At 41.9% G+C, this 24,985-nt stretch overlaps 1 long non-coding RNA gene across 3 annotated transcripts; it reads right to left on the minus strand.

Annotated features, from left to right (window-relative positions):
- Positions 1 to 169: 169 nt before the first annotated feature.
- On the minus strand, positions 170 to 14,213 carry LOC135575768 (uncharacterized). Of its 3 annotated transcripts, XR_010467036.1 has the most exons (5): positions 13,507 to 14,213; positions 11,715 to 11,923; positions 3,744 to 3,857; positions 1,775 to 1,949; positions 170 to 1,408 (listed from the first exon to the last, which is right to left on the minus strand). It is a non-coding gene; the product is annotated as an uncharacterized LOC135575768 (long non-coding RNA). The 3 variants fall into 3 exon arrangements; XR_010467034.1 differs by lacking the exon at positions 170 to 1,408 and having other exon boundaries at positions 1,597 to 1,949; XR_010467035.1 differs by lacking the exons at positions 170 to 1,408; positions 3,744 to 3,857 and having other exon boundaries at positions 1,597 to 1,949.
- Positions 14,214 to 24,985: the final 10,772 nt, after the last annotated feature.

Below are 24,985 nucleotides of genomic sequence, written 5' to 3' on the forward strand. Positions count from 1 at the left end.
TGGATTTAAGAAATATTACAGAGACCTGAGACCTTGAATTTAAGCGTGCTGGGTAGCATCTAAAAAGTGTTTGGTTGAACCAAGAACGGACACCAGATCCTGCTATCTTGACATAGTGTTTTAACTACAATCCAGTGCAAACACCTTTCACTGAATTGTTTTAGTGGAAACTCTTCCTTAGTATGGATAATATTGTAGTAGATACCACAGAATATAGACATTAATTCATTGCATGAGAATTAGTCATTCCTTTCCCCATTTCATCCTCCTACCTTTTTCCTGCTGTCATTGCTTCTAAATATTAAAGCTTTTTCTCCTCTCTTCCTTGCTAGATAGAATTAAACTACATAAAATATTGCATTATATTGTGCACAGACATAGGGTTTAGGTTACATGGCATTTTGTAGAGGGGGAAGAGGGAGAGCATCTTTTGAGTAGGAACATGTTACATATTAAGAAAGGTTCAACCCTCCTTGCTGGGTCCGTACAAAACCAGAGGTGAGATGAAGTGACACCATCATGAGCCATGATACAAAAATGCCAGCCCGTTCCCTTGCCACTGCTCAGCCTGGCAGCACATCCTCAAAAGGCAACTCAGTAAAGCTGATGGATTGTACCTCAGGCTGCCCATTTGCTTCTTACCATGTTTAGCCCTTAGGCTCCAGCTTGCCTTTTCCTGTCCTTAAGGCTCAGGACCAAAAATCCCAACAGTATCACTTCACAGCCCCCTTGGGGGATGGTTCATGGCCTAATGAGCACAGTCACAGGGTAAATCACACACAAGCTATGCAAAGTGATGAGGCTGATGTTAAGTAAGTTATTTCAACTCCAGCAGCTGCTCTTCCTTTCTTTTACTTTAATTGCTACTGATTAAAACCTCAATTTGCATTCCTGACTCAAACTCTAGACCCAACCCGTGGGGAAGATAACATGACCTTAAGGCATCATCTGACATGAGAAAAAGATCTGGAAGTAGCAGCAGAAATCGGGCTGGAGAAAACGCATGTTTAGCTCAACATCACAGTGCATCAAGGACAAGGCTTGAAGAATCAGGTGTGGATATAACCCTGTGAGTCTGCTTTTAACATGTTGGTTTAGATGTTGCACAGCATTTTCCCCCTGAAAAAAAATGTAGGGAGATTTGCTCAACTATACAAAAGATAAAAAGCGAGTTTATACCAGATAGTATACATACAGCAGGGTTTTGCCATTCTCTACAGTCATGCTTTGGATATGTTAATAGGTTTGCATATTATGAGGAAATAAGCCCATTTTATCCTATTTCACGTGTTCAGAGCCAGAACAGTTTTATTATATACAGTAAAGGTATTGTCATCTCAGGATCAGAAATTAGAGATTGCTTGCATCCGTTCTTCAGCTGTGTCTTCCAGTGTTGTGCCCAGTGTGACTGTAAATAATTCAAGTTTAGGAATGTAACATTTGTTGCAAATTTTTCCATTATTCAACCTAAGCTCCCATTCCCTTATTTGTATCCTATTATTCTTAGTTATCTCTCAGACAAGCCTGAATATCCATGGCTATCAATGAGACGAAGTAGGCCTTTGCCTTATATGTCCTTTTCAGCTACAGCTTAGAGCCAATACTGCAAATTCCCCCCAGGCCTTCTGAACATGCCCATGCCCTTGGTCACAGGGCAGGCAGCACCATGATTGTGAAAGGGAACAGGGACACCAGCTGCAAACACTCATCAGTGGGCTCTTTTTTCCATGTTGACCACATATTTCCTCTGAAATTGTACAAGGGTCTCTCTTACCTTTGCCTGTGTTTTGCCATCTCTGAGCTGTAGTCAGCCGTAGGACTACCAGCCAACCTGCCATCACTTATACCTTGAAAGGTGTTGGTCTCAAGACTCACCAGCTTGCTCTTGCTTTTTGGAGATCAGAAGGACACCACTACTGCCTTGAATGTGTTTAGATATCTGAGAACTCCTGTAAGTTAAAGAAGAGATTTCAGTTCTAGAGAGATCTAAGGGCATTGTTTGACCCTCAAAAATATGTCTTACTTTGTGTTCACCAAGAAATGAAATAGCCAAGCCTGAGCCACTGGGCAAACACAGACAAATGATGAAGACAGAGGGGGATTTTTTTGCTGCTGGCTAAGAGGGTAATATCTTTCAGAAAGTTCAAAAACTTTCTGAAGCCTGTGAAGGTCATGAGATAGTGGGCCACAGTCAGAATAGCTGTGTTTGGCTTGGAATAATAACAAAATAAATCAGTAATATTGTAGTATCAGTGTTGAACTCTCTCTGGAAAGCACACTGCGTCTCAGAGCACATGAGCACACTGGAGTTTAAGACAAAACTGGGCACTAAAAACTGCACAAGTTTAAACCACACAACTTCTTAAGGCTGAAGAACCTTGGAAAGTGGGATTATTTGTAACTGAGATTAAAACAGACTGCATAGAAAAAAAAAAAAAGCTGTTAAATAAAAGGGAGGAAATAGTATGAAGAGGAATTACTCTTTTTCATCATAGAACTTCCCCTTTGTAATTAAAATGTTGCCCAGCAGCATAGCTGGGGCAGGTCATATGGTGCATTTTTGCTGTGGTTACCTTTGCTTTTGCATTGCAGTTACAAGAGGGTAACAGGCAGGATGCTGCAGAGAGAACAATGGAGGTTTTCACAGACAACCTTTACCCTGAGGAGGGACAGGGTGTCAGCTCTCTCTATTCGCTAGCAGGTTGGATTAAGTGTATTATCCAGCTCCTACTTCACGCTTAACATGAAAACTGTGATTACAGGAATTGCTGTAGGTTTTGGGGGGGTTGTTTGTTTGTTTGTTCATTTTTAATTATGCTATTAGTCAACCCAAAAATACTTAAAACCTGGAAGTCAATAAGTGATGCTTTGCATAGCAGTAATGCTCCTGCAGGCATTATTGCAAAAGCTTTGGCACAGCTTAAGTGACACAAAGAGGTGGAGGAAAATCTGTCTTCTGGTGTGAAAGGTTGGAGCAGAGGCATTTGAAAGAGATGAGACTGGCAGCACAGGTCACTGAGGAAGGGACAGGGAAGCCAGAGCATGGGGAGGAAGGAAGGGAGCTGGCTTCTCTCTGGTGAGAGAGGAGGGATACCAAACCTCCAGTGAGAAGTGTTACCAGACAGGGTCAGGCAGCAAATGCTATCTTGGCAAAAAAGTTATGAGGGGAGTAAACTGTGAAAGTGAGAAAGGTCAAGTGAGTAGTGTGGAAAAGAAAGGAGAAATTTCAGAAGCTCTGAAATTCATTTGGCAGAAAGTAAGACCGTCTAGATGCAGGGTCAGAGGCAATTCCAGCATCTCCAGCAAGGAGGACTTATCTCAGGATAACCCTGACCACGTTCCACAAAACTCCCTTCTCAACTTGTATGTGGAACAAACATGAAGCTGGAGTAGATATTTCCAAGGTTTAGGGGCTGGGCATAGATAAGGCATTTTGTTTTGCAGGTTTCTGTAGTCCTGCACACTGAGCTGGGGGAAGCCAACAGTGGTCTGGCACTTGTCTCTTGTGCAGCCACATCTGCCAGCTGGCAGCCTGACCAGTGCTGTGCTTTCTGAACAAGCACTGCAGATCACCTGTCTACCAAGGACCTTCTTCCTAATTAGATCAGTTATTTTCTCCTGTTATGACGAAAGACTGACAGATTCACCATTACTGGGGCTTGGGGTTATAATTAAGTTATTGTGGAGGTAATTATGGATAGTAAGCAGGACACAATAAATTCTCTAGTCTATAATATGCTCACCTATTAAAAAAGAGGTATTTAGTACACCTGAGAGACATGGACCTGTGTTTTACAGGCAACCTTGTGTTCTTCACATCTACCACGGTGGATACAGATGTAGACTTGTTACATTGGCTTTAAAAAAAAATAAAGGAGAGAAAAAGCATAAGAAACTGAGGTGACTTGATCTAAGAAGATGTTTATATGTAGATTTAAAAGTTGGACCCCACTGTTACCATTTTGTGTATTTTTCAATGGAAAAGTACTTTCAAATCCTACTGTTGTAACTCAGGAAGAGACGAATTAAAATAAAAAAGCCCAGCACCCATAGCATGTTCCACCGCATCACAGCACTGGAGCAGCTTTGGAAGAACATTTACTGGTCCACGTGAGAGTTTCACTGTATGACTCCAACAACAAAACGGCAGGCACGTGTCATCTGCCCTGCTGTGGCACATACTTGCCTTCCCCACAGGGCCAGAGAGCAGCCCAGCTCATGGCAACCACCCCTGGCCCATCCCAGCTCTCATTTGCTCTCAGGTTCTCCATTAAAGTTGGCAAACAGCAGTTAATTGATTCCCAGCCAGGAAAGAAAACAAAGGTAAATAAGGTGTAACCCTGGACAATGGTCCCTGATCTCTCATAAGTTTGTACCAGCCACCTGCAACAGATATATATTTTTCTCTGCTACTGTTCCCACTCATGTGGTCTGGTTGTAGGGCCTTGGCTTGGATTTTTTTTCCTCTGTAGACACACAGCTAAGAAAAAAATTAAAATCAGTGTGCTGATTTTAAGGATTAAGAAGGATTTTAACAAAATCCTTGTTAAACATGAAATTCTTGTTAAATGCTCATGACCCTGTGGTTTGGGCAGGAAAACACTATCCTGACTGCTAACAGCACCACTGGCAAGGTTTCTTTCATTGACCCCAGACAGTCCCCAAAACAGCAGAATCACAGAATGGTTGGGGTTCAAAGGGACCTCTGGAGATCACCTGGTCCAACACCCCTGCTAAAGCAGGTTCACCTAGAACAGATCACACAAGAATGTGTCCAGGTGGGTTTTGAATGTCTCCAGAGAAGGAAACTCCACAACATCTCTGGGCAGCCTGTTCCAGTGCTCTGGATGCAAGTGAAGCCCCAGCTTGACCTGCCACCTTCACAGAAAGGACAGCAAACAGCCCATAGTTTACACTGACTTATGCTGCTGTCCATTTTAAATTCTATATTCATGTTATTTAACATAGGTTTTTCAGGTAAGAAGAGGAAGGCAAGGAGGAAAAGAGAAGAAGGGTTTCTGTGAAGATGTTCCCAACATTTTTTCTCTTTCTGGCCCAAAACAATAACTATCCCCCTAAATTAAGCAAATTATTATTCTTTGTCCATCCCCATCCAGAATAAATAATTTTTTTTTAGAATCTCTTTGTACAACAGGCTTGCTGAAAACTGCAAACATGTTATAAAGTACAAATGATTTTTGCTCTGGCTTAGCAGACAATCTCTGAGGGTGACATCTCACTGACACAGATGCAAGCAGAAATAATTCGGCAGTCCCATCTCTGCTCCCACATCTAAGTCAGTTTCACCTCCTCTAAATTCAGCAGTGAAGTCAGAGTAACATATTGCTTACCTCCATATAACCCAAAATACATTACCAGGCACACAAAAGTCAGGACAGAGTGGATGGAAGGGAGGTTCGTGAAACAAAGGATATCGCAAATGTGGCTTGAGGATTTTCTTGCCAAAACAAAGACATATACATCTGTTTGGGTTCTTCTTCATTACAGTAGTTGTGTTAATACAATGGTTGCTCACAGGTTTACAGTCTCTCCCCAGGTGGGGAGGGTTAAGGTCACAACAGTGCAGGAAAGCTCCACACAGACACACGCACACAGGTGTTTGCAGTACCAGTACCATACAAAGAACAGAATCTCCAGGGGATGGAGAGGGAATTTAAAAACATGGGCCCTGTAAGGGATACCCCTAAAATAACAGATAGCGCATTGTCAGTGGTAAGAGGATTCAGAAGCTCTCAGGCTTGCATTGCAACCTGCCATTTCACTGGAATGTATCAGGAGATACAGTCCAGCTCACTGAAACTCTGTTCACATGCAAGATAATTTCTGAAGGGACAAGAGAGATGTGGCAAACATCTATCTTATGCCTATTTATTACTCCCTGAAGAGCTTCGATGGGAAGCATCTTCAGCAATATTGTTCTAGTTGTCCATATTTCTCCAAACACACCTCTCAGCAACATACCACAAAGTCTGAGGTGGTGGTTTGTGGAAATACCCCATCATTTCTGTGTAAAGTGGTATCTAGAAGCTTGTATCCCCTCTTGATGCCAGCTCGTTCAACTGTCACTGGCTGTCACCCATGGCTGAATTTAGCAGACCATCCCCACATTGCCTCACTTGCCATTTTCTTCTTCCCACTATGACTTTTTCAAACCTGTGAACCCTTCCCTGCATAGCTCTGGCCATTGTAATTTATAGGTAAGGAGATACAACGGGTTTCTCACACCTGTGTTGTGCAGTACATAGTTCTTTGCGCGTGACTGATAACTGCATCCACTATAGAGATTTCATAACAGAAGGTCTGTTTGGAGTCTTTATAAAAAGGCTTCTTATTTGAGACACCTGTGTCCATAAACAGCTGCCTATTCTAAGGGACTTTTGGGGCTTGGGATGGGTAGTTATGTGAAAACTGAGCTTACAGTTTGATATAAACAACAATGTCAAAAAAATTGCAGGTTGTAAAAAAAATTAAATCACTACATCTTGGATTTTCAAGTTCTGTTAAAAGCTTTCTATAACTTTTTTTTTTTTTTCAAGCAATACAGCAACATGTGATTTATCATGTTTAAAAATCCTTTATGTTAATTGGCTTCTAGTTTTTAAATGCTTCTCCTTAAACACAAATAGTTTTAGGGGCTCAGGAGCTTTGCAATCCTGTTCTTTCATTAGTATCCCACAGACAGGCATGTTTGAGTAGAGCACTGATCCCTGTTATCACATACATTATCCATGTATCATTACAGGTGGTCAGCTCTTCCATCCACACCAAATCAACTTGTCACTTTACAAAACAAACATTTTATTTCTTTTAATATCTATTCTTGTCAGTCTCTCCAAAATGCAGGCATGCTGCTCTCACAGCCACACTGCTACTGCTAATGCCTGCACTAGATAGAGGATTTGGTCTGGGCTTACCAGTGGAGATATCAGTGATTTTTCAATCCAAGAGTATTACATGTAACTGAAGAAGTGCAAAGAGAACTTCAGGTTTGGATGTGAATATTAAACAAAAGAAACAGGCTATAAGTTTTGCAAAATCAAGTTTCCTAGGAATACTATGGCCTTCCTTGGGAGTGGAAACGAGACTAAGCTGTGTTAGGATCTACAACAGAGACACTCATTTGGACACACCGGCTCAAGAAGGCCAATGGCATCCTGGGGTGTATTAGAAGGAGGGTTGTTAGTAGGTCGAGAGAGGTTCTCCTTCCTCTCTACTCTGCCCTGGTGAGACCACATCTGGAATATTGTGTCCAGTTCTGGGCCACTTAGTTCAAGAAGGACAGGGAACTGCCAGAGAGAGTCCAGCGCAGGGCAACAAAGGTGGTTAAGGCAGTGGAGCATCTCCCTTATGAGGAAAGGCTGAGGGAGCTGGGTCTCTTTAGCTTGGAGAAGAGGAGACTGAGGAGTAACCTTATTAATGTTTTCAAATATATAAAGGGTGAGTGTCACGAGGATGGAGCCAGGCTCTTCTCGGTGACAACCAGTGGTAGGACAAGGGGTAATGGGTTCAGACCGGAACACAGGAGGTTCCACCTAAATATGAGAAGTAACTTCTTCACAGTGAGGGTGACAGAGCACTGGAACAGGCTGCCCAGGGAGGTTGTGGAGTCTCCTTCTCTGGAGACATTCAAAACCCTCCTGGACACATTCCTGTGTAACCTCATCTAGGTGTTCCTGCTCTGGCAGGGGGATTGGACTAGATGATCTTTTGAGGTCCCTTCCAATCCCTAACATTCTGTGATTCTGTGACAACATAGATCTCAGTGTTCAAGAAGTGCAAACTGCAGGTGGAATAAACCCAGATGTCAGTGCTGGCTGGAATTGAGAAAAGTCCCTGCTGAAAAGGGCCTGGGAGTTAGAGCAGACACCAAGTGAAATTTCACACAACAGTGCTCTTACATTGTGAACCGGGGACATGGCATAATGGGCTATGTTAGGAGAGGCGGGACCAGCAGACCAAAGGAAGTTGTTACCCTCATTTGGCAGGGAAAGAATACTGCACTGCAGCGCTGTGACTTGAACCCTCCTAGTTCAAGAAGGGACATGCCAAGAAACTGGAGAGGATCCAGCAGAGAGCTACGAAGGTGGTGAGAAACCTAAAGCACATAATCTGAAAGAAAAGGTTGAAGGACATGGGCTTTTTTGGTCTGGTCAAGAGTAGGCGAAGTGGTGATGTAAAGCAACCTACCAGTACTTGAAAATAAACCCCAGAGATGACAAAACCAAACTTGTCACATAGTGATAGGTGGTAAAGCAAGGGGGAACAAGGCAACAAGGCAACAGCATCATTCTGAGGTTTGGGAGATTTAGGGTAGGTATTAGGAAAAAAAAAATCTTACCAAGACAGTGATGTCACACTAGAAATGGCTACCCAGAGAGGTCAGAGATGCTCCACCCTTAACACTTTTGAAGACTTGGCTAGAAAAAAATGGCAAAGTAACTACATATTTCCTACCCTGTTCACAGTGCAAATGGTGGTATCTCCAGTGCAACCAAGACAGTTGCTGACAGCAGGTGACATTTCAGTGGTGCTTCTGTGTTTGCTCCCCTCTAGTACAATATAATTCCTACAGGAATTTAAAAGCTTCTCGGTGTAAAGTGAAAGAATAACAAACCAGTTTATTTTCATGGGGATAGAAAGGTAAATTCTTTGAGCTAACTTTAGCTTAGGACTAAGAAACATTTGCAATCTCATCCGCTAGTTGGGGACCCAAACACCATGTGCTGCAGGAAGCAGACCAGAGCTACATTTGTTCCAGCTAACATTAGCATTAATTTGGTTTGACCAATGACAGTAGAACAAGAGGTTTAGACCTTGTACTAGAATTAAAAAAATCCCTTTCTTATTGTCTACCACAAACCTTAACAGCAAAACAAATAGTTTTTCACAGTTTTTGAATGCGTCTGTACTTCCTTCTTGTTGTTCCAATTAAGCCAACAGTTCTGCCTCAATGAAATTTCATATGTCTCTTTCATGAATGGAAAGGTACATGTTAAGAAAAAGAAAAAAACAAACCTAACTTACAGGCTTTCCTGAAGCAGGTCTTAAAATCATCACTACAAAAGAGCTTCCCCATATCTGTTTTCAGAATCTACTGTACTTTTGCTTGAGCATTGATTTTTCATAACTGTGACAGCTCCCTTCCCTTTTATTCTTTTGTCTTCTCCTTTCAGTATAACTCTCATATTACAGCTGTAATAGCCACCATCAGTCAGAACAGGCCAACTTTGGAAATTCCTTTAGTCAACTCACTAACCAGGAGCTTACATATGACCCTCACATCAAGAAGCAGTCCCACCTCTTAAAGGATTTTGAGTCTTGCCCAGCTGATGAATGAGAAACGCAGCCAATTGTAAAAAAGGCCTCAGATAAGGAGGAAACCTAACCTTGTTCATTGGCTGCTTTCACTGGCTGTAATCAATTAATGGCTTCCAGATGGATCCAAGCCTTGAGCCCTCGGTGCTGATGTTAGTATAATGTGACACTGGTTTATTTCATTATAGTTACTGTGGATGTAAATTACCACATTCAATAGGTAAAAAGTAGGTTATCATTAGTTGAAGTACTAGGACTTGGATGCGTAGATTAATTTGGATTTATGAGTCTTCATTATTCTCATTTTTTTTCCTAGAGATAAAATCATGGAGGAAAGGAGAGAAAGATAACAATGTGATGTAGAGTCTGCTTCATTTCAAATTTTGGAGCTTCTGCAACTAATTTTGTAACTGATATGTTAACTCTGCCTCAGTTTTATTCTGCTTCTTGATTTTCAACAGCTTTGAGTTATAGACACTAGCTTACTTGGGAACAGGGTAAAACAACTGATGGATTAAACAAGTGCCCATGGAGGCTGAGCATAGATTTTAAGCATATTTAGAAACCTAATTCCTAGTTAGGTAAGGGGAATGGGAAAAGGTTTGGGCCTGTGGGTAACAGTTAATATATAGGTAAGGTTTGTGCTGCATCTGTCACTTAGTAAATGCTGAACAAAGCAAAAGGGAGGAACAGGTATAACAGCTCAGGAGGGAACAGTACAGTTTTAAGAAATCATATGAAAGAACTTAATACCGAAGTAATTTACCTCTTATGCCTCCCCTCCTACCCCAGGAAGAACACCACAGAAATCTGCTATTCTAACAGCAGTCGTGAAGTTGGAGGCAGTTTGTTTACAGCATAAATCTCGTGTTTCTTTCTTAGTTGATGTAAAATTTAACGAATATGTGCTGAAAGCCCCACATCTCAGCAGTTATGCTGTGTTGACCAACCTCTGCTATAGTTCTGTGAAAATAAATGAACTAGTCAGCTTTAACTAGTAATAGGGGAGTTAGTCCTGGCCTTACAAAACTGAAATGCTTGTGCAGAGCACAAGCGAATAGTCCAGATGCAAATAATTGAGTAAGTGAAGATAAGTGTTTTAAGGATCACCAAAAACCTCAGCAAGTAGAATAACTTTACCCTAGAGCCTTCCTTTCAATGTTTGTGGCCTTAAAGGAGCCTAGTTACCATCATGAGTTGCATGTAAAAAAAAAAATGGAATTTTTATTCCTAAAGTATGTAGGCACTTTAAGGAAAAATCACAAAATGCCATTTGGATACAGAACTACCCTTTAGTATTTTATGTCTAAGCCTCCGCATACACAAAAGTACAGAGGAAACAACAACCTGAACACCGTGCTCAAATCTTATTCTCCATGTAGATATTATGGTTTAGAATATACTGCAGGAAGAGAGCTGTGGCGGGGTTTTGATAGATGGAGATTTGTTGTTGAATTAGTCAGGCTCAAAGGAATCTCAAGGCCACTTCCAGAAGCTGAGAACAGAATCTGCTGTGAGAAAGAGGCGCGTCTCTTTATTAATGGGGCCCCAACATGGCATGAGTCATCGGACCTATCATCAGTGAGACTCCAGCGCGTGGACAGCCCATGATACTCATTTAGCGAATCCATGCTTGGAGCGTGGATGCATTATTAGAGAACAGTTGCATATATAAGGAGGCTTGTTTCTGTAATAAATGGCTTTGTGTGATTCACATTGAATCGGAATGCTGAGTCCTTTATCATTCCAACAGAGAGCAACAAGTTTTACCTGTTCTTGAAGAGTATACTGGATTCCTGCACCCAAAGGTAATCTATTTATTGTTGTTCATCAATTAAAGTCTCTTGGCATCATCAAAATATTTTATGAACTTGATGCCCTTCAAAAAACAACCAGTTGTCCCTGGCCTCATCTAGAAGAGCACATCAAACTCCACAGGGACATAACTCCATTCTACCCTAAAAGATGCACCTCAGGTTACTCTCCAGTGATCACAATCCATGCCACTTCCATGCAAAGTACTGATGTGGTGGTTTGTTGTTGTTGAAGTAGCCTTCTAATACTTTGAAAAAACTAATTGAAAGACTAGATACATCAAGTAGAATTTTCTGTGTCTGCTAGGAGCCCATACGCATGTGAAATGAACATACAGAGCTATAGCCTAAAAAAAAAAAAAAAAGAGAGAGACCAAAGATACTACCAAAACCTTTCTTTGGGGCAATGGGAATATCCACAGCAACTCAATGTTTCAGTTTAGAAACAAAACAATCACTATTCTTGGCAATACTCACTTATCCCTGTGGAGATGGAGGCAGTAATAGCAATATCAATCAAATCTTTGCATTAAAAAATGCACAGTTATATAACCGTATACTAACTTGAAAATCTGCAGTTGTGTTGTTTGGGGTTTGTTTGTTTGTTTTAATAGTCCTCCCTGGTTTGAGTAGATACATCACTTTGCAAGCAAGCTGCTCTTTACAGATGTCCTGTTGCAGCGATGGACACTGTGGAACCCTCCTGAGTGTACATGTGGAGCCTTCCTCCAATACATGTGGATGGGAGGCCATACATCAGCTTCCCATCCTTGCTGAAAGAAATAAGAAAGGGAAAGGTCAGTGTACTGTAGAGTTATGGAATAGACAGGCATTAGCTAACATATAATTGTATTGTTTCAGTATTTTTTTAATAACATATAGTTTGTTCTTATTGTTAAAAATCATAGGTTTTCCAAATGTATAGGTAGCCCATCCACACTACAGCCCAACATGCCTAAACTCAGCTGTGTGAACCAGCTTGATGCAGACAGTCCTGCAGCCCAGACCAAACCTCAGGCTCAGATTTGGAAGACTACACAACTGCATCTCAGATGTGTGACCAAAGACATGGAAAAATTTTTCAAAAGATCAGAAAGGCCACAAGCATATGGATAGATCTGTCACTTAACATCACTTGTTTACAGTTTGGATGGACTGCAGTTTCGGTGATTTCTATCTCCCTGACCTGACTTTGGCCACTTCAATATTTAGCTATTACACAAACTTGATATGAAAGGGCATCAACGTTCTGAGCAGCACTACCTGCGTTCATAATCATTCAGACTGCTATAAGCACAGCAGGTTCAGGAGTTAGTTGGGTGATACTCCGCCTTCAAGGTCAAATAACTATAAACTTTTTTTTGTTGTTTTTAATTTATTATTTCTGACAGACAAATACAGATTAAATATATTCAGCTACTCCCACACACACTTATTGTAGGAACTTCCTCATGCAATATGCTAGCTTAAGGGCACCTTTTTGCCAAAACAGCTTTCATATCATATTGTTGATAGTAAGGTGTGAAATTTGTTCAGGCACACCAAATTTCAATGTCTCTTTCTATATGTGTTTGTGCTTGTGTGTGTCTATACAAATTTATGTACAGTGGTTATAAGAAGAATGTCCTCACGAACGAGGGAAAAAAGTCAAGCATTGAGAGTTAGGAAGGACCAGCAGTAAAATTACGTTTTTTGCTCTCTCCTTTTATGTTTCCAGCATATTCTCTGCATTGGAACAGAAAAGAAGAGCTTAATCTTGAAATTAAATTACAATCTTAGTGACAGTCTAATGTCTATGTCCACAGGAATTCACAGAACTTTACAAGTAACGCACCCTGTGTTGGCAATAACAATTTTTGACCCTGCCTTACTGTTCATGAACACTTCACATGGCTGAAATGCTTAGATGCCAGCTGCATATTGACAGCAAACTGTAGTTCTAGAAACCAGTGCACTTAATTTTTCTCAGGGATATTAAAAACCACACAGGATAATTACAGCACTTCTGCAGCTTGGGCAGACCACTGAACCTGCCTGAGCCATTCTCTCATTTGAAAGTGACATACCAGTTACAAGTTCAATTTGGCTAGAAGCTTTAATTTATTACATTTCAACATTATGTTGAAGCTGTGACTTCATTTCACACTGCACAGGCCCATCCCATGCCAAGAGTGGGTGAGATGCACAGATAAATGCTGAAGAGAACTTACTTTGGCAACCCATCCCCACAATCCTGGAAGGAGGCCTTTAGGTGCCAAGTTTAGGTTTAAGCTTCTGCTACATTTTGAACGTTGACATTAAACTGTGTCTGCAGTGCATTTACAACCACAAAGTGAAGTCCCATGCCAAAAGTTACCTGTAGAAAAGTGAGAACGGTGCATATGTACAATATCACTTTTAAATGTACTCTGCGCAGATGAGCAGTGGTGACTTATCTACCTACCAGCTCCACAAATTCACCCGGCACCTGAAAAATACAAACATAGAAAAACAAGATCCTGTTTCTCACTGACATTGCAAAGGAAAGCTAGAAGAGTAAACAGCTCAGGTAAACTAGAACAGCTGGTTTTTCTAGCCTGGTTTGGGCAAGTAACTACTTATTAGAAACAAAGCCTTTGTGTTTCAGAATACGCTTCTCATAATGATAATAGAATCACAAATTAAAGCATAGCCTTCCAAAACGTCTTTCTGCCAGAATCAGAAAAACTGTACCAGAAAATTGATTCTTTTAGTATGTATAGAATCATAGAATAGTTTGGGTTGGAAGGGACTTTTAAAGGTCAATGTGAAACGTTGAAGAACGTTACTGCTCATCTAGGCCAGTTTTGAACATTTCCAGAGGGAAAAGATTTTACGTTGGCTGTATCGGAGATGTGCCAGCATGTCAGAGCAACCCTCTGGCTCTCCAGACTGCGAACAACAGTTTTCCCACAAGACATGTGTGTGTCCTTGGTGGGGACGTTGCCTAAAAGCAACACAGTCTTTATAGACAGCCTCAGTACAGAAATCTGCACCCAGGACTGTCGCTGAAATATCGGTGTGGCATTTCACTACCCACACAGGTGAGAACCTGTCAGTGCCACCACAGCACTGCTCTGCCCTGGGAACATTATTCTTCTTAGAATAATATGTTTCTCTTCACAGGGAATGCTCACCTTGGTGTTTATGCTAATAAAATAATTCCTCACACTTTCATTTCACTTGTGCAGTATATTCTTTTCCAGATCCAAAATAAAGAGGCAGACGAAGAAAATTGTTCCAGCAAGGCCTGTAGCATGTCCAGCTATGGAGCCATGTAAGAAGTTTAAATTTCGGTGGCCTGACTGCTTTCTTGTTACCCTCAGTACAGCATCAGAATTGGCCAAATTAAATGCCTAAGCTCATCTTCAATTTTTCAGTAGTTCATGCAGTGCTCTAAGAGGACCCTACACACAAAATCTTGCTAAGATAAGGGAGATAAATGAAACAAGACAGACTGGACAAAAACAAGTTAATCACTAATGCAATAAAATATATATTGTAGCGGTTAGGATCTAAGAAAACATATACTAGAATACTTAGACTCAGATAATCTCTGGAGACAACTGATTATCTCTAGCACAAGTGCCGAGGTCCAAAAGGACCACAGAATGGTAAACATTATGATTACCATTAGAGAGGGTAAAAGGCAGATCAGAATTTATAGACCAATCACACCAACTTAATCTCTTGTACGATATATGAACCTCAATTACAACAATAGATAAGGACAGAGACCAAGAGTGCCTAATACACTGCCTGCCAAGTATTTACTAGGTGATCTTGCAATGGCTTCTATCACCCAACTTTGAAAAATGCTTCTACAATTGAGATTAAACTGGAGCAATGGTAAGCAAGTAGACTCCCTGATTTGCCATCACCACTGTATCTTCACATATGCTCAACAAGACTGACATCAAGAAAAAGGTGTCCTATGATTTAAGGTGAGATTTAAATGACTTTGAATTGAACTGAAAGAGAAAAAAACAGATGGTTGAAACCAAAGAGAAATTGCCTTAAGGTATTATGAACCATCGGTTAATTGTACTTGGACTCTCTTTGTGAAGAATGCCTCTCCAGTCTGATCTGGTTGCTGACTAGTTTTAAACTAGTTGTAAACTGCAAGTATTTGCAATGCTTCCTTAGCAAGGTCAATCAACACATGATCATTCAGCAGTTTTATGGAGCACTTAGAAGCCCAAAGCTTGTGTTGAAGGATGTTTACTGTGGACAACAAAGTAAAGACAGTGAGCCACAACAGCATCATACAGGACAGGGAAATCCTGTGTTTCAGTCTGGATGTCATTGCTGGCTCAGAGTGCGGTTTTACAATAGTTCAAACCAACTTAAAACAGTTGCTGTTTGCTCTTGCATGACTATACTTTGCCTTCTCTTGCATCAATTCTGATGTTTATTCAACACCTTTTTCTCTGTTTTTCACCTTCTTTGCTGTGGCTCCTTGGAGCCTGTGTGGCTCTCCAAACAGCTTGCCTCAGTGTCAGGTATGTGTTCCATTAGGCCAGGCACCCATGCATCACCAGGGGCAAACTAAGGTTCTGCCTGCAGATGCTCTGGCATCATTCAATCTGTCATGTCGCCAACCTTGGCTATGGCTCTGACATGCATGGCCTGACAGGCACCTTACTCATCAAACAAGGAAGACTCTTGCTGCAGCACTAGGGAGATATCATGATCACAATGAGCTATCCTCTTTCTCGCTATTATTTCATGCAGTTCATTTATATGTGCCTTTCAGTGAGGCCACTGAGTCCTGTCGCAAGTCTCCAGCCAGTCTCATCACTGGCCAGTTTGTGGTGCCATACCTGCGGGTCAGGACTTTCAAGGAACAATAAAGTAAGCCAGGTCCCATGTAGCAGAGTGTTAGCTAATCAGAAGACAAGCACTCCAGGAAAATAATATCTCAATGTTTGCATGCATGCCTCTCATACCACACCATCATGTTCATGTGGTTAACCAGGGAAGTGGGTCATAACCTTATATGTTGGAGTCTGCAAAGAGCTGCTCCCTTCCTCTTTCCTTCAGAGGACAAGAGGAGTCATACTTTTCAAGTCTTGTCTTGCTTGAAGCTATTTGACTCAGGTCCCAGACCTGTACTTCCTCCCTAAGGAGACGAGAAAAAACAGAAGCCTTGTTGCTTGCATTATGATCATGGATGATGTTAATTGCCTCAAAAGTAATTAATTACAGGAAGCATTGTCTTAGATTGCCCACTGAGTGAGGAACACAACCGCTAAACAAGCCATAAAGATATGTATCAGAGCCCATTATTTCATTAATCTTGGAAGAGCTGCAGTAGCATGTATTACGTACAAGCTACAAACACAACCTGTTTGAATATCACCTGGTAACTTAACGGCTGGATTCTGAACCTCTGGCCAAAGCAAGCTTCTCCTTTGGATTAGCTGAGAACTTGCACGGTAGAAAGTTGCAGCATCAGACTTCCAAGAGGCTACATCTTGTCAGCCACAGGTAGTCCATGCTCTGGTAGTCCCTAGTCAAAGCTGTCATCCTACAAGAATGAACAGAATTTAGGGAAGGAGCTAAATTAATATTTTGAGGTTTGAACAAAGTGTAGGTGTCCAAGTCAAAAGCTGACCTTCTTAAAAAGGGACTTCATTAGCTGCTGCCAGGACTCACTAGGACAATTTCTGTGGATAAACAGGAACCAACACTAGGATTTTCGTTAAAATAAAGGGTTGGGTAGCAGGCTGTGCGTTTTCCCCTCATCTATATCTGCCAGTCAGGAGAAAATCTGAAATTCTGGTACCCAAAATACCACTAACTAGTGGTTCCACACTTCCTTGGTGCCCCGTCAGTCTTCTTGAACAAACCTTCAAGGAAGAAAACAAAGCATCCAAGGGCAGCCTGCCCCAGCTGTGCCGATTTAAACCATTCCAGATGTGGCATGGGAATAAGGGGTTCAGGTCTCCAAGTGCCACTGCTCTGGAAGGCATTCTCCTTGCTCATGGTTGCCTGAGCACAGAGGAGTTAAAAGCTCGGGGTGGGGTCATATTTACACACTAGCTCTGCACTGTATGCACCAGGAATTGCCTCACACGGTTTCACTCCCTTGGGTCCTTTGTCTGTAGCTGGCAAAGGAAAGCACTGCAAAGCAAAGCATATCTACACTTGACAAGCCATATCTGATCACTCGTAAGAATAAAAGGCTGTTGGAGCTATTTCATTTACAGCTGGCCAGCTGAACTCTAGACAGGAAAACCACACCCATCCTCAGCTTCAGCTTAAATGGGATTACTCTGTTTTTTCATGTCATTTCTGCTGAAGGTCTCTCCTTTGCTTTACTGCAGCCACAGTTTATGAGAAATCAAGGCATCCCTGTGAATTCACAGCTGATAAGGAAATCCCTCATGGCAGAAGGAGAGCATTGCCCCCTCCCATACCCAGCACAGCACTTCACTGCTGCTGGGATGGACCCACTGGGTTTGCCTGAAGCCAGCCCAGGGAGCAGCGAGGAGAAGGCATTGGCCTCCACCCAGGAACTGCCACCAGGGAGTGAGTGCACGGTTGACTCACCTGGCACTGTCTCCACTGCCACACCTGAGTACTTATCTGGGCGGGGGAGCAATAATCCTTAGTAGAGCCACTGATGAAAGGATCCGGCCTTGCTGCTGGGACCTTGTGCCTGTTGCCACCTTATCTGTCATGGCCTCAACAACAACAGCGTGGCTGCAGCAAAGCCTGGTGCACAGACTGAGGGTGGAGGAGATGAAAGAAGACCACACCAAAGCCTTCTGCTCTGCTGCACCACATCTCCCCAGGAGTCAGGTTGCAGAGGAGGCACAGCTCTGCTCTGCTCTCCTGAGACACAGGATCGCTCACAGACCGACAACACATATGACAGGCACTCAAGGAGAGGGAACAAAAGAGGCATACTCAGCCAGCCCTGTGAGCAGGGGCTGCAGCATCCCCTCCCCAGCACGCCAGATGAACTGGGAAGAGCGGTGCCCCTCTGCTCCTATCTACCAGTTTTAGCACAAGCAGCTCTGTACCTCTGGCTCCACTGAACCTTGCATGACTTTCCCTGCTTGCCGGGCATGCCCTCCCACACTGCCACGGCAGAGCAGATCCCAAATAATATTAGCCCAATCACCATGAAAGAGAAAGCATGGTGATTTCTCTTATAAACCAAATCGCAATAACGTTGGGTAAGAATTTCAGAAACCTTGAAAAAGATTTCATTTAAGATTTACAATGGAAAAAACAAACAAACAAACAAACTTATATTTTAGACTGAAAAAAAATATTTTCCTACTTCTATTTTTTTCCTTTTGTATTACCAAAAGCAGATGGGAGGACACACACACACACACACACACAAAATAAATAAAAGTGGGAGAGCCCCAGTTAAACTTCTGCAGCTCAGGTATCCTAACAGCCCACAGGGCAAATAGCAGCACAGCTTGTTCCTCCACAATGCAGGGTGATAGGACCAGCCAATCTCCTTTTCACAGCTGGTGCTATAAATATTTAGCCCCAAGGTAACAAAGAACAAAAAAGGACTAAATGCTTCCAGAGCACTGGCAGGAGGGACAGGGCAGTCCAGGTCCTGTTCCAGTGAGCCTTTCTTGTGAAGGCGTCACATAACACTGCCGGGAGCAATTTGCCAGGAGCAATTAATCAGAATTCCTGTGCTGCTCAATAGCAAATTTCCAGAGGTAACAGATTTCTTCTCATTAAATCCTTTGGTTAACAAAGTACCACGAACCCCACCCTTCCATGAGTCCTGGTTTCAGTAAGTTGGACTTACGTGTGCTTTCCTTATCGCAAACCTATTCATCACTTTTCCAACAATTTTGCAAGAGGACATGTAGCCACATAAGGCAGTTTAAGTGAATATGAGTTGGACTCAAGAACAGTTTGAAAGCGAGGTTAGTAGCCTCAACATAACAGAATCAAACTATTAGAGGCATTTAGGGTGTGGATGTAACTTGAAACAAATGTAGGAAATAAAACCTGACAGGCTACCACATAACAAAGTAGGAGCATTGTTTTGAGATCTTGTAAGGCCTCTGATTCTGATAAGAAGGTGTCCAAGTAAAATAAGAGTAATTATGACAATAAAATCAATGTTTATTGATCTAAAGTTAAGAACTATTGTCTGCAGTTTCATGTGCAAGTACCCCTGCTCCATTTCTGAATGCTACCATTAAAATATATATATATTGTTTTTAAATGCATTCAGTTTAAAGGGGTAAAAGCACTTTTAACCGAATACTCTTATTCCTTTTCATTATACAACACCTCAGATAGGCGAAACTCCTCTGTGACAGTTTAACAGTCTTTTCAGATAGCATTGAGCATTTGAGACATTGTTGGGGAATGAGAAAATGTTGGTGGGGCCAGAGCTGCTGCTGTTGGAACGTGCTCCTTTTTCCTATGAAACAAGCACACACAAGTGAGAAGACAAAGGAATTAAGCCAGAAAAAGACACTTTTGAGCCTGACACTCTAATCAACTTGCAGTATAACTGCTGAGGAAATAAAAGCAGTTTAACCACAAACTCCCTCCCACATACCAGCAACTGGGCTTTTAAAGGCGAGATTATAGTGCCTTGTAGCCATCCTCTAAGAGTCACTTTGACCAGGTAAACCAACACAGGATAAAAAAGAGAGAGGAGGATTAGAGAGATTGGGAAATAAAAGAAAGATGATGAGGAGCATTACGGGACCAGGAAGATGGTAATTCCAGGTTCACATACAGTAGGTGAGTTAGCTGAAGCCAATGGGCCTCTTTGCTGGAGGCTGCTTTTTAGTTCAAGTGAAGTCAATCTGGCTGGGTTCAAAATTGTATGTAAACTTTGATTCTGAGGAGAGTAAAATGCCAGTCAAAAGAAATAACTACAGCCAGCATGGCTTGGGCAGAAGGCCCCTTAGCCAGGCAGACAATGGCAGGATACCACATGTTGAGTTTATAGAGAAGTATTCCCATTTCCCAATGGGGAAGAGCTTAGGAGAGAAGAGGAAGGAGAGTCTGGAGGCTGTGGAGATGGGCTTTCCTCTTTTCCAAGGTAAGGGAAGTTATCTTGGATTCAAACCACGGAAAGGGGTAGCCCAACAGAGAGTTACTGAGAAGGGCATCACTACCCAGCACAAGTGTTGTTATGTCTTTGGCTGGATACACACAAGAGACAAATAAATCATACTTCAGATGTCAGGAATGCTGTACTAAAAAAAAAAAAAAAAGGCAACCAGGAAACAACAAAAGACTATTGGGCAACTACATTATTAGCACTTTACAACTGTGAGAGGAGAGCTTGGGGCCAGGCCCTTCAACAGCATACCTGAGGGGAACACATTTATTGTGCTTAAAGAATATTATTCATCGAGGTCGCCCAGATAGATGACCCGGGAAGAAGTGAAAAGATGGCATGAAAAGTTCGTGTTACAATTAAGAAATCTGCCTCTGCAGTTGTTCTCAGACTGAACTGCATTTCTGTACTTATGCCAAGTAGCTTTTCCTGTATCATATATCTTTGGGTTTAGCCAGACAAAGGGGAAGCAATAAATTTGAGTGTATACAACAAGGGAATAAAATGCAGAAGTTTTATACTGCTGTCCCATCAGCCTGAGAAAGCACAAGATTTTGGCCCAAGCAATGATCGAGAAACACATTGGGCAGTATTAATTCCTCTCAAGTCCTTTCTTGAGAAATAGCTTCTCTTATCTTAGCCTCAAAGTTACCTCTGTTTCTTGCAAATTTCTGCCTTAATCCCAGCAGAGGGATAGCTCTGCTTTCAGTAGTGAAAAATTATTTTTAGAGATAACAAACCTATTGTAGCTGAAATGACAGATAGAACTAATAACCTCTAAGGGAGGACATTCGCAGAACTCAAAATTTCCCATTTTAATCATTTTCATGCATGTCTCACACCAGCAATTCATCCTACATTAGCACCGACAGCAGGGTCACAGCAGGTTCGAGGCATGCTTGCTCCAATACCTGAACAAAGCTTTTTGTGCTATAAAATCAGTTTCCTCTCTGGATTGCAGGAGGAAACATGATCTGCACAACCAACATTTCTAAAACTGATGGGAGATTAAGGCTGGTTTTATATGCAGCCCAACAACAGATTTATCTAGCTTTGAAATATTTAATCAAAGTTTTTTTCCACTAAGCACTATCCTCTGCCTGTTCTGGCTGAGACATCTGGGTCATAATGTCCTGTGAGGAAGTCTGCACGCTGGAGGCACAGATAGGCACAAGCAGGTGTTGAGTGAGAGTCACAGACGTGATTTGCATTAGGTGAGTGTTACTATAGCTGTGCCAGAACAAGCTTGATAGAAGCTGGTCTACTGCCCTGGCAATATCAAACAAGAACAAGATCGCTGCTGGGCCAGACACCCAGCGCACTTCAGTTTCTTGTGGCCCAGCACACAGAGGTAGTCTGAAAGCTCCAAAGGAGCAGGATGAGGCCTTTTATAATTCTGTACACACATACAACCTGTCCTGAAAACCTCTCTACAAAAAATGAGCAAGCCCTTCTCAACCCAGGGCAAACCATTGGCTCTGTCTGTTTACCTCAATAGGAAATTGTTCCCAAAGTTGGTCTCCCTCTGTTGCAACGAACTGACTTGCAGGTCAAGACTTTCAGTATTGATTCTGCCATCCTCTTAAAATCACATTCCTACACAACCTACCCAAGGAGATCGATCGTTTTAATAGAGAAAAGCTGCAATTCCAATTTTCACTCTGCTAAGGTCTGTGTGAAGCACAGCAGGCAGTAAAACTACTGTGGTTTGTGTGGGGCACTGTATACATTTGGAAGCAGACTTTATCCTCAATATTTAAAAATTGATATATATTTAATTTGCCATTTTTGCTGTACTTGAGAAATAGTAATGGGACCCCCTCCAGGGCTAATTTAATACAGTTTTGTGAACAAAGCATCTGCTTCACATCTCCAAGCAAATGAGTTTAAAGTCTTTTACAGAGTGAATTACATTAACCTTTCTAATTATTTTTCTCCTGAGAAAGCACTTCCAGATTTCTCCTGACAAAACATATTTCACTCCTGAAGCATATTTACCACCAGTAATTAAAACTAAAAAATGAGCAAACACACACACGCTCTTGTAAAACAGGCAGCCCCACAGCAGAACTGCGAATACTGAAGAGCTTCACAGTGCGATACAGCCTTGGAGCTGCCTGTAACTACAGCTGATAACAAATTCCATCCAGCACAATATGTGTGCTAGCTACAGATTAACCAAAATAACCAAACCCCTTGAAGTTAAGGCCTGACACCAGGAATGTGTTTAGTCCTCTTGTTTGCGTTAAAAGCAGATGCTTGATTTGCTCCACCAGAGCACTGCCTGTGCATTCCAGTGTGGCAGAGGATCAGTATTTATCACCAAAACAACCTCAGGAACATCCACGGGATCTTAAAATGACTGAAAACAGAGTCTGTGTCCTCCCTTTCTCCCCCTACCCCAAATTCTATACAACTCTGTTTTATATTACTCCACAGAGCAGCTAAGACTCTGGAGCATTTTCTTCCTATGACAAATATCTGCACAGATATCGGGAACTCAGCATGTTCACAAAAGCGCAATGAACTGAAGTGACAGCACAGTGAGTCACCCAGTGGCTGCTCCTTTTGAAGGGATATGGAAACTGGAGATGGCAAACCAGAAAGAATCAGCTTTCCTTTGCCTCTGTCAACGTCAGTCATAACACCACTTGAATTTTTAGCTCAAATCTACAAAATTCTTTCACAATGAAAAATTCTTTCACAATGGCCACATTGAATGAAGAAACAATGGAAAATTGCTGATTTGGTTCTATTATAAAACACAGAATTACTTTGGACTAGGCACAATAGTACTAAATTACGTTTCAACTTGGTATAATTATAACTGGCCATTTATATGCTGAACTTACATCAAAGAGCAATTTATTTTGAGTAATAGCACATAATTCACCCTAACGTATGTAATTAGAAATGAAATGCAACATATGCCCAGGCTTTCTGTCAAGGGAGACTGTGAAGTGCAGACTTTTTGAATTCATACTTTGTAGGAACTGCTTAATTACATAACTGGTAAAGATTAATCATCCATCACAGTGCAACAGATCAGGTAATATTAAACAACCAAACAAAAATCAAGCTGCTGAGCACAAAGGAAATCCATTATAAACACAGTGGAAATTATACATGCCAAAGATAAATGAATTCCTGGTATAACTCCACTACTAAGGGAAGAGGAGGAGGGGGGAAAAAGTGGGGGGGAAACATAAGAAAAGTACTTGGGCCTCTGTTTCTGCAGCACATTATTCCAAAAGACAGGCTGAAGCTCTGCCTCGGCCAGAGATGTCCACCAGGCCACCCAGGACCACAGCCCTGGAGTAGCACCCCTCTTACTCCCCAGCTACAGACAGAAGCAACAGGACATACGGACAGCAAGGGCAGGATAGAGCCCACCACCCATCCCCTCAGCAGGACCACAAGGGATACCATGATCGGAATGATTAGAGTGGCTACATCCCAGCACCACCAAGCACCTGCCCAGCTGCAGGAGCCTCCAGCAATCCCTGAAGGGTCTCAGCTGAACCAGCAGCAACTGCTTGGGCTACGATTGTCCCCACAAGGAGTGTGGATACGCTCCGGGGGTCCTGGGCCTGCACTGATGCTGCTCTTTGCATGTTATGTCTAGCCAGGTGAAACATCATCTTCATCTCTGCAGCAAAACCCCGCACACTCAAAGTCTTTTTCCACCCCAAAGCACCACTGACCTGGAAGTCAGCTTTGTTTTTTCCCCCAGTGTTTGCACATAGTTGCTATGATGTTTTAGGTAAGCACCACAATCTACAAGGATCATGCTGCTGTGTGCCAGGCAACAAACAAAAATAATAAATAATCAGAAGTGAAGATTCTGACATGGAAACCTGCTTGTAAACTGGAAAGTGTGAGTAGAATATAAATGAGCAAAAAGCGAAAAAGCTTTCAACTATTAAAATGTAGCCTTATGAAAAAATGCTGCCTCCAAAATACAGTGACTTATGTGCTTCAGATAAAATAAATGAAGTGTAAATGTCACTATGATAAAACATCTGTATCATGTAGCACATGGGGAACAAGCACGATTCATGGGTAATGACTGCTTACCTTGCTAAGTAAGTACTTTGTCCCAGTCTCTGGTACCTGGTATCTTGAGCTGATGGGTCACTGAAGGTTTTGTGACTGATTTATAGTCTAACAATTCTGATTGTATTTAATGGATTCACCATTTATGTTTGAACATCTGCATTTAAATCCCTTTTATCCTGATAATTTATCAATGTATTCTTTGATTCTGTTTTGCTATATCTGTCATTCAAATCAACACTGAAATTTGGTTTCAAGAAGAAAGCAGGGAGGATCTTTACTTATCCTGAGACAGAATTGTTATCTTATGTAAGCAAGCAGTGAAGGTGAGCAGAAAGGTTTCCCTCTGGTTTTCAGTATTTTTCTCTTTTTACCATAGGACAATAGCCACACAGAGCAAATACAATTGTGACAAAAGGCTGAAGAGATCCTGGTCAGGCAAAGACCGCCCTTCTTAAATCTCTCAGGTAAAGAAGTTTTCTCTGAAGGATCTCTTCCCCAGATGTTTTTCCCCACCTGACTTGGTTCTTCTGCAATATTCCCATTCCCCAGCTCTCAGTTTATTTGTTCCCAGGACTCGTCAACAGTTTAAGCTGAAACCATGGAGGGCACAAGGCTCTGAATATCTCCATTTCTTGTAGCTGGGAATAGGGGGCCTTTCTGAGACTGTTGTGACCAGAGACATGTGGTG

The sequence above is a fragment of the Columba livia genome, chromosome 1, assembly GCF_036013475.1.
Source record: "Columba livia isolate bColLiv1 breed racing homer chromosome 1, bColLiv1.pat.W.v2, whole genome shotgun sequence".
NCBI lineage: Eukaryota > Metazoa > Chordata > Aves > Columbiformes > Columbidae > Columba > Columba livia.